Raw genomic sequence first — 15,177 nt, 5'->3', positions numbered from 1 at the left:
CAATTTGTGAAACAAGCTTGTTAGGAGATTACAAGATAGCAGTACAGAAAAACAAGGTAATTGAAGGCCACTACTGTTCAAAATCTCTGACAAATAGCTGTTAAGTATTTGCTAAAGGCAGTGGACATAAGCATAGAGTAGACCAAGTGGAAATTAATTTAAGGCTATTTGTAGGGCTCCTTGTCATTCTGACCTTGGCTGTGGTGAAGGAAAGTCCTTCATAGCACATTTTCTCTCTCCTCCTTTCCTCTCTCTCTGCCTCTTTTCTCCTGTCCTCCTAATCTCCCAAGATTAGCCAGTAGTTGGTAGCAATTTGTTCATTGCCTACTGTGGCAATGTGGTTACCACTGCTGACAGTGAAGAAGTCCAGCCAAGGTCAGCTGCTGTCAGTGGCCAGACTCACTGATTAACACGAATCTCTGCACATGCAGCATGCTCCAAGCTAACTTTAGCAAGTTACTCCGAGACACAGTTCACCAGCTCTCCCCCCTCCAGGCAAAAAAGTGTTAAGAATATCCAACTGATCCAAGAGGCAATCTTTTGGCCAGTGCTGATCCCTGCGGGCAGAACTGCATGGCACCGGTAGAGCCCAAACCCCAGTCAAGAAAGCTGCATCAGAAAACTGCCCAGGGACAGAGATTTTCAAAGACAACCTTTCTAAAAAACCCGCGTTATGAGAGCTTTGAGTACCCAATGCTGATCCCCCCCAGTCTGGATGTGGAAGGGAGGAAATCTGCTACAGCTTTTGGCTCAAGTGATTGTTAATAAAGTTTATATAGCATTTAAAACTCTTGAAGATAAAAGAAAAGGGGGCTGTTAGCAGAAGTTCAAACTAAAGCAAAAACAACTAAAAGTCCAAGAATAATTATTTCCCTGTTGGTTACTAAAAATGGTTCTGGATCATGGATACATGACAGCTTGAGTGCAAAAAGGGGTCTTATTATATTAATGGTTGAGACCCAGTCCAAATATGCATCCTATAAACTCAGCAAGTTATATGGCAAACTATTGAGTTTATTATCAGACCATAAATTGTCTGTCATCTTGTCTGAGGCTTCTTAAAACATTGACTTTCTTTGTGTGTGGATCTTCCAGTATTCCCTCCTAGAGAGGGATTTATGCATTATATTTATATGCATTATATATATATATAGATAGATGCATTATATTAATATCTGTTCTGATTAGCACATGCTTATTTCAGCATTTGGGCTTTTTTTTTTTTTTTTTTTAAAAACAGCTTGCCGTATAATCAATTTTACATGCATATAACAAGTTCTTTTTATTACAGAACTCATCTTCTTACCTGTGGTCTTGTGCACATTCTGCTTTGAAAAATAATGATTCTCCCTTAGTGTTTCAGTGATTTCCCTCTTTTCCTTTTTCCCATACCTCTACTGCCTGTATATATATATAGCACTTCAGGTACAAACACTAATAAGCCATTAATCTTAAAATCACTACTGTGACTTATCTTTTAGAAAATAAGATCACTACCTTCATATTTAGCCCCTCACTTTTATCACAGTTCTCTTGTAACACAGTCCCTGATTTCAGCCATACTAAGTCTCTTGTACTGCATTACAAAACTCAGCCAGGAGTTTGCCTCCAACCACAACTAAATAAGGAGAACTCCACACAGACAGGATGACAATGAATGCCGCCAGGAATCTTTTTCATTTTTCAGTCCAGGGCCGACACATCATATGTTCCAGTTAAATGCTCCAAAGAGAATCTGAAAGGCTTTCACAACACCAGACACTTTGTTGCACCTTTCTTTCCTTTGCAGCTGTGTCAACACAGCTACATCAGCTTACCCTGGCTGCGACCTAACCTATAATTCACCTGCTAGACTGAGTTTCACTTAGTGTCAGGAAAAGAAGTAATTCATACCCAAACATGATTTTAAGATTTCTCCAAGGCCACTCCTATAATGTAGGTGCACACTGCTGTTGGCTTCCACTAGTTGGGAGTGGGGGAGAGCAAAGAGAAGTCATTTTGATGTTTCTGATATTTACTTTATTACCCACACCAGAACACTGATATTGGTAACAGAGTGCAGTTTTTTTTCCTCCTGTGAGAAAGAACTGCAAATATTTGGCTAATGTGGCTGATGCACAGATCCATAACTAGATCAGACAAAGAGCAGTGATAAATATCGGTGGATAGGAAAGCTCTCCATCTTCCCCAGTGCTGGCCAATTTTAAGTGCATCTAGTGTATGAAAGAGTACTATGCCATCTAAGAAGCTGTGAACCTCAGAGGATGATTTATCATTTATTTTCAGGAAGCTGACACAGAAATATGATGGCCTGTATAATTTTTTACTATAAAGATAATGTCTGTGCTGACGTTAAAGGATTCAATTACACTCCTATGTTGCTTCCTTTATAGCAAGTTCCATCAATAATTCCTCTAGTAGTTTGTTGCTGGCATTCGTGCTATCATAACGGCTTTTCTTTTGGTTCTATAGATATGATAATGTAATTATGCTCACCATCTGATGATTTTATGAGACATCAGGGCATTCTGTGAGTAATACACTCTGCATTTTCTATTGGAAAGTTTTTTGGTTTTTTTTTTTTTAAAGCACCTCCTCTCCCCCCCCCCCCCCCCACAAGGAAGCAAGGTCAGCCAAGCAATAGTCCAGGTTAAGACTGTTTTGCTCAGGCATGCTCGTCCAAGGATCTCTACTTGCAAAACTGCTAGATGATACTATACATGTATTAAAGTATTTGAATAGTACATTTGAGCAGCCATTAAGAGTCACATGCTGATTCATAGCCACCTGCAGTACTCATTTCTATTTGTATCTGCCCAGCTACATTTGCCTCTGAATAACATTGTGGAACCCCGTTCCAGATAAGCTACACACAGCTATGATTTCAATCATAGGTTGCATTGGGTGTTTATATGGCAGCTTCTCCCAGTCTATGCTGCCTTGCATTGCATAACATGTTCCACAGCAGCACAAGAAAAAACCTTCAAGTGATATGGAAATACTCAAATACAGAGTACGCTGCTCAGCCTAAATATCTTTGTGAAATCAATACTACAACACACTTGCAGTTCTAGTCACAAATTGGTTGTTTACCTCCACTGGGAACTGGGACAGAAAGAACTTCCCAATTTCATTAAGCAATCTCAATTATGACTCATTTTAAAATTTTAATCGACTGTCTAACCAGCCCAGTTTTTACAGAATTTTCCTTTCCCATTATTAATATGCTAGGGAGAAAGAAATTTTATGCCATTCTAGATATGGTGGGAGCAAAAGCTATTGGTTCATTTAAGTTTCTCATAACATTACCATTTCATGGAAGTTTGAATTAATGTGCAGAAACATTAAAAAATTCCATTCCGAACAGCCAACCCAGCAGTCTCATGTGTATGGAAACCAGCTAAAAAAGCATTGCCAAAACATTTTTCTGGAGGACTTTCCAAGAATGCTATTTTGTTTTACAGGCTGTGTTAGGGCTGGGAGAACTGTAGCTCTGAGTGGTTAACTGACTTGCTGGAGGTCATTCAGTGATTCTGTGTGGAAGCAGGAGTAAAACACAATTATTTGTCTTACCTTCTGACCTATGATTAATCTGAAGTCTTTCAGGTGAAAGTATCCTACTTCAAAAATCTTCAAGAGTCACACCAGCTGTTCATCTCTATGAAATCTAATATTGACCATATTTCTTCCATGAACCATACATTTGAACTGGTAGCATTAAACAACTGCATGTTGTCCCATCACAATCACTGATATGTATCAAACCACCCTGTTGTTGCGTGCTTAGATTAAAATCAGCAATGTTCTTAGCTAGCTATTGAGTTCCTCAAATATAAGTTGTTCCAATCTCTTTGGATAGTTAAAAAATAAAATAAAATGTCTGACAGAGCAACAGAGGAACACTGTTGTGACTGCTCTGAGACCACTGACAAAACAAGAAGACAGGTTCAAAATCTGTCTGACTTCAGCAGAAGCAGAATTTGGTACCTTACTTTCAGCAAGTAAAAATTTTCTCATACTGCAGTGAGCTAAGTCACCCGCACCCTCTCAGCACTAGGAGCAGCACCAGCCCGAGTCTAGCATCGCTGCCTCGGCAGAAGGACCGCGGGCCCTGGACAGGGCACCGCTTCATGCACATGCCAGATGATCAGCACAGCCTACGTGGAAGTCTTCTGCCAAGGCCCAGCTCCCTAATGGGATATCACAGTTGCAGATAACGAAGTCAATATGCTGAAGTTCAGATCTATTGCAAAGTAGAGTGCATGCCAACATCAGTGATATTTTCACCTCTCCTTTTTTAGGCCATGTTTACCATTTGGTGGCCAGGCATACAAATGAACCCTAAAAGACTTCTCTTTGCCACTACGGAAAGCACAAATTACTTTTAGGGCTAACAGTCAACTTAACCATGATTGACAAGGCAATCACAGACACTACATGTAGCTGGACAAAAATACTATTTGGTGGCTAAAGTGACAGTGAGAAGTCGAATCTTCCCAGTGAGAGATTTTGGCATGCTTTTTGTCATATCATGTGACAAAGGTAGATTGGGTTTTTCTTTTTTTACCGGCCAAGTTTCCCTGGCCAGTTTTCCTTCTAAGTTTTACTTAGAAGTCAACAGGTTTTCATATTCATTTACCATCAGTTTGAGGATTTCAGCATCTCCCTGCTGGGTGGTATAACAAGAGGCCTCAATTTGCTGAAATCTGATCACTGATTTTGCTTCTAAGTACTTAATCAATGTGGCAGTAAGAGTACTAAACTGAAGTGTATTACAGTCAGGAGAACACTCATCTCCAAAAGAAAATCCATTGTTTAATTAAACTAAAATCTGCACTTTGCCAAAAAGCTTGTGAATTGATAATTGAATTAAGTTTTCAGTTACAAGATCACTCTCCACACCCTCGGCACGCACCTATGCATGCTTCAGTACGTAATTGTTCACTGTATGTGAACAGTGTTCTCACGAACCTGCTAAGGTCACGCAGGCAACAAAATGAAATGAGGATAGTAAGCTCCAACTGATATGTCACTTTCCAGACATTTTGGACAAAGATTCCAGTAAGTTCAGAACACACAGAAATAATATTTCCAGATAATGTGCAATCTGCAAAACTATACTTGAACTAATCTAAAAATTCCTACAGAATTTTTTTTTTTTTTACTCAGTGACATGTGGTGGGCAAAACATGACAGAATACAAATGCATTCCATTTTAAACAAATTTTCCTACTGCCTTTTGTAGTTAAGAGGCAAACCTGTACAATTAGAAACATCACATGATCATGAGGCTCAAATGAATTTAATAAATGCAAAAAATATTGTTGAACATGCCCACTGAGGGATCTTCTTTCACTGAAAGTAACTTTCTATAATATTAAAAATATCTTGAACTTTCTGAATCTCACACTGGAAAAGAATACTAGTATCAGTATAATTTAGAACATGCAGAAAATTTTAGGTGTACAATTTTTTTCATCCTCATTGATGTATTTACCTTTTAGTAATTTGATTATTTGGCATATTTTATCCCTCTTACTGAGTATTCCTTTGACTATATATTCTTCATTGACTGTTTTTAGGCTCATTCTTACTGTCTAGGTGAACTCTCTAGTAACAAAGGTTTAATAAAGAAAAAAATATAATCAGAGACAAGGATAGATAATACCATAGCCTGGTTTATTATGCTAGCCCTCCAGCGGACATAGAGACAGTCATGGACATCAGCATCACTTTCTCTTTCACAGCTTTATCAGCAGGTTTGTAGAAAAATATCATCATTCTAAAACATTTCCAGGAAAAAGCATGGTTTGAAATGAAGGTTCTACTGGAAAGTTATTTCTTTTCATAGGGGATTTCCATTTAGAACCAATCCCCTTTGCAGCCATTTGGTCTAGACTGTGGGAATTATGAAAGAATTGCATTCATCTGCTTTGTTCAAGTAATATGGAGCACATTGTTCTGTTGCTCTTTTATAGTGGCAAAATTCCACATAAAGTCATGAGAATACTTTCAGAGAATATTGCCTCTTTTTATAAAACTTCCCACAGCATATGGGAGTCAAAGTCCTTGAACTTAAACACAGTAGTGACTCAGACACTTATCCTCCTATTTCTCCTCAGGATTGGACAAGTGTGAACAGTCACTGAGATATGGACCGAAAGGGGATTTAAGGTGTCTTGTATGCAATAAATTTGAGAGGCTTCACATTGTGCTTTGGGATGAAACTGAAGTTTTACAAAATTCCAAACAATTATGGGATGAGGAAGCCACTTCCTGTACAGATCTAGAGGGAGCTGAAGCTCCCTCTGCATCTTTTCTGATCTGAGCAGAAGTTAGTTAATATTCATACCAACAAAGACCAGTGCTCATCTTTAAAAGGCTATTTGTGTGATAAAGAACATTTGCATCTAGCTCCTAACAGTTTTCTATTTTTATAGTTCAAGTGCCCAGAATGCACTTTCTTTCATCTTTTGACAAGCTTTCACCAGCCCCATTCACCTCATCCTCTCAAACATCTTTCTTTTTTTTTTTTCTAAATGTGCTATGATTGGATTTGCATTTTGAAGCTTTCTATTCAGTGTTATATATGGAACATGCCAAAGCTTTGATTTCCACTTACACCAAACAGAGATAAAAGTAAATACACAAGCAATAAACGAGCTTTTTAGTGCAAGTACATCGCAGATGGAACGTAGAATTGATGATACACAGTATCAGCAGTGAAAAATTCTATTTCATGTTTGGCACAACATAACCGAGAAAGATCTTTTATCTAACCAGTGTTCTCAGTGACACCTGCAATATAATTGTATAGATATCTGCTGTTCCTATTTTGTTTTTTCATTTCCATTCCTCCTACCGTTCACTCTTCCTCTGACTCTGCTGTTTTGCTTTTTAAATAACTATGATATGAGTAAAACGCTAATAATAAGCTTACATAAGGCACAAGTCCTCTATTACTTCAGTTTTCCTTCCCAACCTCATTCCCCCAGCATTACTGTTCACTTTAATGCAACAGCGACTATGCAGCCTACTATCACAACCAAATCAAACAGCCCTCCCAAGCCTGTTAATGCTACCAGTCAAAGCAAAGTAAAAAGTAAGAATTTTTCATTTATTTTTGAATCTGCCAAATTACAGCATTTTTCTTTTTTGCATTCCAATAACCCCTAGATGACAATATCGAAGAAAAACCTATTCTGTAAATCAAACTCTAGCCTTCAAGTAATGGTTGTTCACTCAGACCCCTAACTCCTAAACATTATATCTTCAGTCAATACAGGCTGTATATTTTTAAGTTTTTTCTAAGCCTAGTTTACATGTTCTCTAGTCTTCTTCATTTTTGGGTTCCTAAGGTCTATGTGTGCTTCTTGTTCAGACAATATTGAAGAAATTAACTGTTTCTCTTGTACTTAGACACAGGCTTTCCAACCAGCATTGACCTCTTTCCCCCTCATCTCCTCACTCAGCAGTAGCTGTTTCCAAACTGTCCTCACTGTACTGACACCAGGTCTGGCTCAATTATAGCAGTCACACTCAGAAATTTCTTTGTTGCAGAGATTATGCCAAATTGAAATGTCCCTTTTTAATTACACTAGGAAATACCATTCATAGCATATATATATGTATGTATGTTTTAGGGGGCATCCATCAAAAAGATCTGTTGAGAAGATATTTTCAAAACATCACAGAAGTATATGCATAGAGGCCTGTTTAAAAGTGAAAACCTATAGAAAAATCCAGCCTGTGTTAAAGCACTACATACACAAAGTACTTAGCAGGACCCAACTGCTGAAAGAGAAGTCCATCACCCATGTCATTTATGTGCCTACTCAAAGTACAGCAGGCCTTTATGACTAGATTGCAACAAGTCTCCAGATACAGATCTGATTTCATTCCAGTTTAAATACTTTGCATTTTCTAAAACGCTAATGAATGCTGACAAAAAAAGATTTCTGCACTATTGTTTGAATACTTTATTAGCTGCCTCTGTGAACTATATTTAAATAGTCACATGAGGAAAAGTGTGCAAAGAGGTTCCAATAAAAGCCAGTTATGAAAACATGTCACAGAAGAGCGGCTTCCCAACAGACTACATTGATATCTACAAGTCAAACAAGTTCAAATACTGTAGAGAATAGAATACTTCATATTTGGAATATTCATGTGTTCATTCACACGAATCTGTCATCTTGATATTTACAAACAAGCCTTGAAAATTAATTGGAAAAATTACGCGATTTTTTTAAAACAAACACATACACATACTATCTCAAGAGAAAAATCTTACACCAACAGAGCTTATAAACACTAGAATATTTCAGGCTTATAATACTGTGAGGCCGTAATTTACTCTTAATGTAATGGATAGATTAAGAGGTTTTTGTCTGCTTGTTTTAAGGGTTTGGGTGGGGCTTTTTTGATGTTTCAGAGAATTTGAGTTCTGTTCTGATGAACAACAGGGAGGGAGGGTCACATTCAATCTATGCCCCAGGATATAACTCCAGTCTGCTGCTCTTCATCCCAATCCTTTTTTATAACTTTATTCAGATAAAGCAGAAGCATACCAGGGTTTGGTGACTGAATCCCTCCATAGGCCTGCCTGCAAAACTGAGGACTCTCCTCTTCTGCGACCCTTCCATCAGCCTCTATATAATAGCGCAAACTTGAAATTTTTTGGTAGAAGAGAGGTCAGCAGTGACCAAGTTGTTCTCATCTGTGCTAGAACTACAAAAATTTCTCACCGTACAAGTGGGAAAAGTAGTAGTATTTGTGAAACAAAAGCAACAATTTCAGCATATATAGACAATTCTCTGTAGTAAACTGTAGCACTTTCATTTTAAAAAGTGGCACCTGCTATCTCTTCTCTCTGCTCATTAGCTCTCCTTCAATTATAAGCACCCAAAACATTTTCAGTCTACAATTTGCACAAGAGTTATGAATAATAATTTGCTATGCACATCAAGACAGATTCCAGCATGCCTGTTGATTGGAGAAATACATTAGAGTACTCTATTTGATGTGTACAACTTGTAGTCTAAGAGAATTACAAATGAAGTGTTGTGGCAGCTACTGATTAGTGCTTCCATTACATCTTGTCAGTGTAACTATTTCAAATAGTTTGGTATTTTTCAATCTTTTAAACATTCTGGTTTTCAGATTACTGTAACACAATTTTAAGAAACAAATTAAGTGAATAAAACTAAATAAAGAAATAGCAAGAAACCTTATATTAATAAGTTGTTATAAAAGCTATAGCTACTGCGTTAGGCTATGCATAAACCTAAAGTGCCAGCCCTAACATACCTGGTTTTATAAATGCTTCTAATGACTAATTATTCATGATTTTTTCTTTTTTCAATTTAGCAAAAAGAAGATATCACTTACATTTCAAAGCAGTAGCAAGACAAGAGTTCCCCTTTCTCACAATTTTTGTGCAAAGCCACAGTAAACAAGTCATTTTCCAGGAAGAGTATCAGTCAAACAGTGTAACTACTTTATTTTACAGAAATTCATTTTATAGGGAAAAGAGCAAAATGAATCCTTTTATTTTGTTAGTAAATCAAACAAAATCATGTCTTCGTAAAAATATATGAGTGGCTAGTTGAGAAGCCACTTTACTGACACAAAATTAGCAGTTTCATTAACCTCATCTGATCATTTGACCTTAAGGCTGTTAACAAGTCTGGCCAAAAAGTCTATAAATATTTGCAGCAATGATCACTCAAGAATAATGATAAATCAGAGACCTGATCCTAAAAAGTCTTGATAATACCACATATTTTAAATCACGTTGGATTTTTTAGACTTGAGAAAAGATTCAGAGGAATATTTAGTAATATATTTGATATCAAATTAATTTCTGTTGAATACTTATTTGTGCGTACAGATGTGAAATTCAGCACAGAAATAGTGAAACTGAGTGTGCATATGTATAAAAACAGAACAACATCATTTTATAGAATCCACACTTACCCTGATCTTGAGAGCTTTTCTCTGTCCTTAATTACACACAAAATTCCTGGTGCTACCCATTAGTGGCTACCAAGTTGCACATACTGTATGTGTATGTAACTGTTCATATGGTGTCAATAGTTTTAGTGGTTGCTCAAGGATGAATGTTACCAATGTGCTCTTTTCAGGTGCACCTAAACATATCTTCTGGTGTTTCAGCTTCTCGTGCTTGTCCATTTTTATGCCACATTAAACATAATGAAGGGAAGATGCTGCAGTGAATTAAGAGATCAATGAACCAGGAATATCCACGGATTATTTTGTCAAATACTGTATGATCATAGGTAATTATGAAAGTAAATATTCATTCTCATTCCTAATTACATTTTTACATTGAGAATTAGAATTACTGCATTTCCACTGTTTCATAGTTAAATTAAATGGACTATTAAAACATTGAGTTATCAAGTAAAATAAATTAGGTATAGAGTATGGATTAGTACTTTTATAAAATGTAGATAATACTATAATACTTTATCATGTTTGACTTTAGAACCAGATTTGTTAAGAGTCAGCTACATTTTAAGAAGAATTTACATTTGATAAAACTAGTGCAACTGAAAAACTGTATCTGTTACTACGATTATATCTGTTATCACTACATAGTTATCACACCTTAGGCTGTAAGAACAAATTTTTTTGATTTGAGATTTAAATAATGAATTTGATGAAACAGTATTTTGTCACTAGTTTTATGGATCAAGAAAGAGACACAGGACGGCATCATGACAAAGCTATGACATTGCAGCAATGGCTGCAGTCCGTTATAGGATGAAAGCATAACGCTGATCTTGTAAGACAGTATTGTGAAAACAGATGTTTTAATCTGCAGTTTCTTTCCTATCTTTCCCCCCCCCACAGAGAAGCTAGCTTACTTCTAGAGCCTGAGGTCCAAATGACGACGGGGCTGGAGAAACACAGAAGTAGCACAGACAAAAGGAATCAACAGGGAACTTAGTATTGAAAAACCATTATGGGGCAAAATGAAGATGTACGGAAACCATAAATCAGCCCTTGACATGAAAACAGTATGTGAAGATGCCCTCAAAAGTCAATACTGAGGAAGCGCATGACCAGTGGGAACTCCAGTATCTTCTAGGAATACTCTCAAATCCATGACACTGATAACTACAGAGCTGTATGAAAATGTCCTGCCATTTTATTAATGTCAAAATGTGTTAGAAATACCAGCAGGCTTCATTCTAATTTACAAATGAACCAAGGGTAACCTTCCCTGCACTAGGTGTACAAATAAGCAGCTACATGTTTATAGCACATTGGCTTCTTAAGTTTCCAAAGCTGAAGACAATACTCACAGCTGAGCCTGGCTAAAGCTGTGTTTGTCTTCTGGCAGACTGATTACCAGCTCGGTTACTAACACAAAGCAAGATGTTTGTGAGTTATCTAGCTACTAGTTAAGACAACAAATTTAGTTTTTCCTCAGGGGTAGTAGTCACTTGGTACAGCTGTGAAGACAGCAAAACTAATTATTTTGTTTATTAAGAAAATGGTAATGTCAGTACCCTCCTAACCCTCAGGCAAACCTGCAGGGGGCAGGGGGGGGGAATAAGAAGCGGGATTCAATATTTATTCTGTTTAAGAGCAGCTACGGCTGGCGGAGTAGACACTGAATGTTAAACAACGTGTTGTGGCAGACAGCCCAAGTACTCTCATTCCCTTCGTTTTCATCTACTGCATAGATAAAAAGGAAATCGTGGCATTTATTTTAGTTTGGAGAAGAATTTGGAGCCAAAGATACAATGCTCAAGGCAAGAACAATGGCAGGTTTCCTAGGATAGCCAGAAGTACAAAAAACTAACATATTTGTAACAACATTAGAGTAATTATAGCTTTGACTTAATAAAAATATCTTGCATGTGAATTTAAGGTATGTTTACAACCCAGTCTGTAGGCATGAAAGACTACTTTTTTAGACATCTATTCCTTCTCATGATTTTCAGAGCATGTACTCAATTGCAAGGGGCTGGTGGTTGGTATAACAGCATAGTTTCATATTTTTAATGACATCTGACTATTATAAATTGCCAAGTCAAATATCTGCTTATTCCAAGGATATAAAATATTTAACTTCAGCTATAAATATATGTGAACTCATAATTCACATGAGTTACTTTGCTTTGTATAATCAAACATTTATTGTATAGGCATTTTATATTCAAAAAGACTGCTCACATACTGATATATTGTTTCTAATAAAAAAATGCATCCATATCCTGTGCAAAAAGTTGACTGTTCAGGAAGACAGTTATTTTGTGAGACCTGTAGTTTACTCTTCCGATATTAATCTTTTGCCAGTACTTTCTAAAAATATAACTTGGACCAGAAGAGAAAATACTGGAGCAGAAAAAAGTTTGGGACAAATACCAGATAATGCAGGATTGCAGTTTATAGCTTTATTATAAAAATATTGTTTATTATTATTTTAATATAGCTTTATTATTAAAGATAGGCTGTTTGTATAATTTTTTACTATCAAAAATTTTCTCACAGTTTTTAGGGTGACATCCTCTTTTATCATCCTCTTTTCTATCTAACCCTTATTCTTTTCTCACTTTTGTCTTCTAATCTGCGTTTCTTTTCATCTTCTTACACTTTCTTTAAAATGCTGCCTACAAGGAGTATAATAACATGTTACTGCGGCAAAACAGCACTGTGCTGCAATGATTAATTTGACCGACCGGTATTACAATCTTAGAGGAAGAAAAAAGTTCTAAAATATTCCACTAACAGCACAGCCTTACTCTTGCCAGCATAAGGTTTTTCAGTTTTTCCCCCACAAGAAGGTTATGCCAAGCCCTGACTTGTTCAAGTGAAATTATAGAAGAAAATGGGATTACCTGCATCAAGACAAATGAGGGCCAATTCCAAAGTAACCACTTTCAAAATACCAGGCAGCTTTAGGGTAGAATTTGACAGATTGACTAGCTACACACTGTGCCAACAGTTCTGTCTGAGGATTTTTGAATTGTCATTGCAATAGAAACTGCCACAGAGCACATATTTGCCCATATAGTGTCTCAGTTACTTCATATGATACAGTACCAATCAGAAAAATCCTCAAACCACACTGGACAAAAATATTAAATACAAATTCTTTTATAGCTGTCACGTACCACCCTTAAGCCAAGCAGTGGGCAAATGAGATCATTTGCCATCATTATTGTTCCGTAAATCTGCAGCTTAAGTCCTAGAACACCTGAAATCTGCTGCTAAAATTAGTTTTATAACAAGAGACAACTAAATAAGAGACGGAACGTGATAGGCAACTTAGATGAGGGTGCCATAGAATCAAGTATTTTCAGATAATTTCAGATTTTCATTCCATCATGTCTTCTGAACATTGAGATTCAATGCAAGATTAAAGGAAGAACAAAACTCTTCTATTTCAGATATTTTGAATATTGCTGAGAACCACACCACCAGATAGCCTCAAAATATTCCAGCACTAACCTCCAATTATTTTACTGTAAAAAGCTTGTATTAACATTGTTTGCATCTCATGTTAACAGTATATTATAGAAAATAAGCACTGCATCTCAGCCAATGTGGTACTGCTCACAGAAAGTAAAGAGCACATTAAAATGCAGGCCTATTCTACATTTATACAGAGATCACAGAAGTCAAGTGAAAGGTTTCCAATTAAAATTAATTAAGTGTCACTAATAGAAGACATTTAGTCAGCAGCATCAGCATTACATTATTTTCTCAGCTATTGAGATATCACTGGTGTCTTTCAAAAGAAGCTTCTAAACTTACTTTTGTCCTCTAGTTTTTGTTAAGATCCACTTAAAGTTTCAGTTTTAGGATACTGTCCTTCACCTCTAGCAAACAGATGACCTGCAGCAATTGTACAATATACACAGGATGTACATCAGGAATGCCTGAACCATACACGTTTGTGTGGCAGCAAACTGAGTATAGCTGCTTGAAAACAATATGCTAGCTCTTTCACAAAATGATGATGGAGGAATTATGAATTCAGCATCATGTCTTCCAGAGAAGAAACTTTTTCATTACCCTCATCCCTTCAGTAAAAACAAGTCTGATACAAAACAGTGCTGAGACATTTTATACCATTAACTTTCACATCAGGCCTCATGTAAGTAGTAAAAGATGCCATTTGTACAAATGAAGTGAGGTGTTCTCTCAACTGTTTTTTTCCTGAACTTTCAAAGTTTTTAAAGCATGACAGTAAAGCAATATAGAAATGTGATGCACTAAGTATACGCATACACACAATCACATTTCAGTTGCATTCAGGGTTTACATTTGTTAAAAAATAAATGTATTACATATTAGTTTGGCAACCAAAGATCTCACTTAGGATTGAAATGCTATTGCAGTCAGTACCAGTCAAAAAAACAGTCCCCAGACAACAAATAATGTTACAGTTTGTTTACAAGACAAAATACTAAAGAGAGAGCAAAGGCAGTGAACAAAAAGCCAATCCACTGCGGGGACTTGATCATTCCAAATCTAAAATCTCTCGGGTGACACATTAGGTTACTGCTTTAAGTAACTTAGTTTTCACTAGTTGTCTGGCTACTGTGTGGCAGCACAGCAAAATTCAGGAGAGGTTTCCCTACACAGAGTTCAAGACTGAAGACAGCATCATGCCAGGCAGGCTAACAGCACAGGCCGGCTCCCCGACCTGGCACATCTGGCCCAAGTCTGAGACAGCCATAGAGAGGGACAGGGGAGCGGAGAAGCCAATGCTGCAAAGGTGTGTGATGAGAACATTTCCTGGAGATCTGTCAGAAATATGACCAGTGTTACAAAAAGATCAACCCTGTCTAAGTTGACTAAGTCACCTCTTGATATCTTTTCTGGCCTTCTACTGAGGAGAAATAGAAATTTTTAAATCACTTGATTTCTTTCCACAATGAACCAAGTCTATTATCCCACTGGTGGCAGCATTATTCTGACCAAGGACAAGACTGGCAAGCTAGTCTGATGAGCTTGTTTATGCACCATATCAAAGGTTATTTCTGAGACATCAAAATAACACATGGCGAGATGGATGCTTAGGTACCAGATGACAGCAGTGTCTTTGCAGTTTCATTAATAGCTATTGCTGTCTTCTCTGTCTCTATAGATATTCATTTAGAAACATACCCAGTTGAACAGTCAGAGTCTGTT

This window comes from Apteryx mantelli, chromosome 5 (genome assembly GCF_036417845.1).
Source record: "Apteryx mantelli isolate bAptMan1 chromosome 5, bAptMan1.hap1, whole genome shotgun sequence".
In the NCBI taxonomy this organism is placed as follows: domain Eukaryota; kingdom Metazoa; phylum Chordata; class Aves; order Apterygiformes; family Apterygidae; genus Apteryx; species Apteryx mantelli.
Note: the sequence above shows the minus strand (reverse complement) of the source record.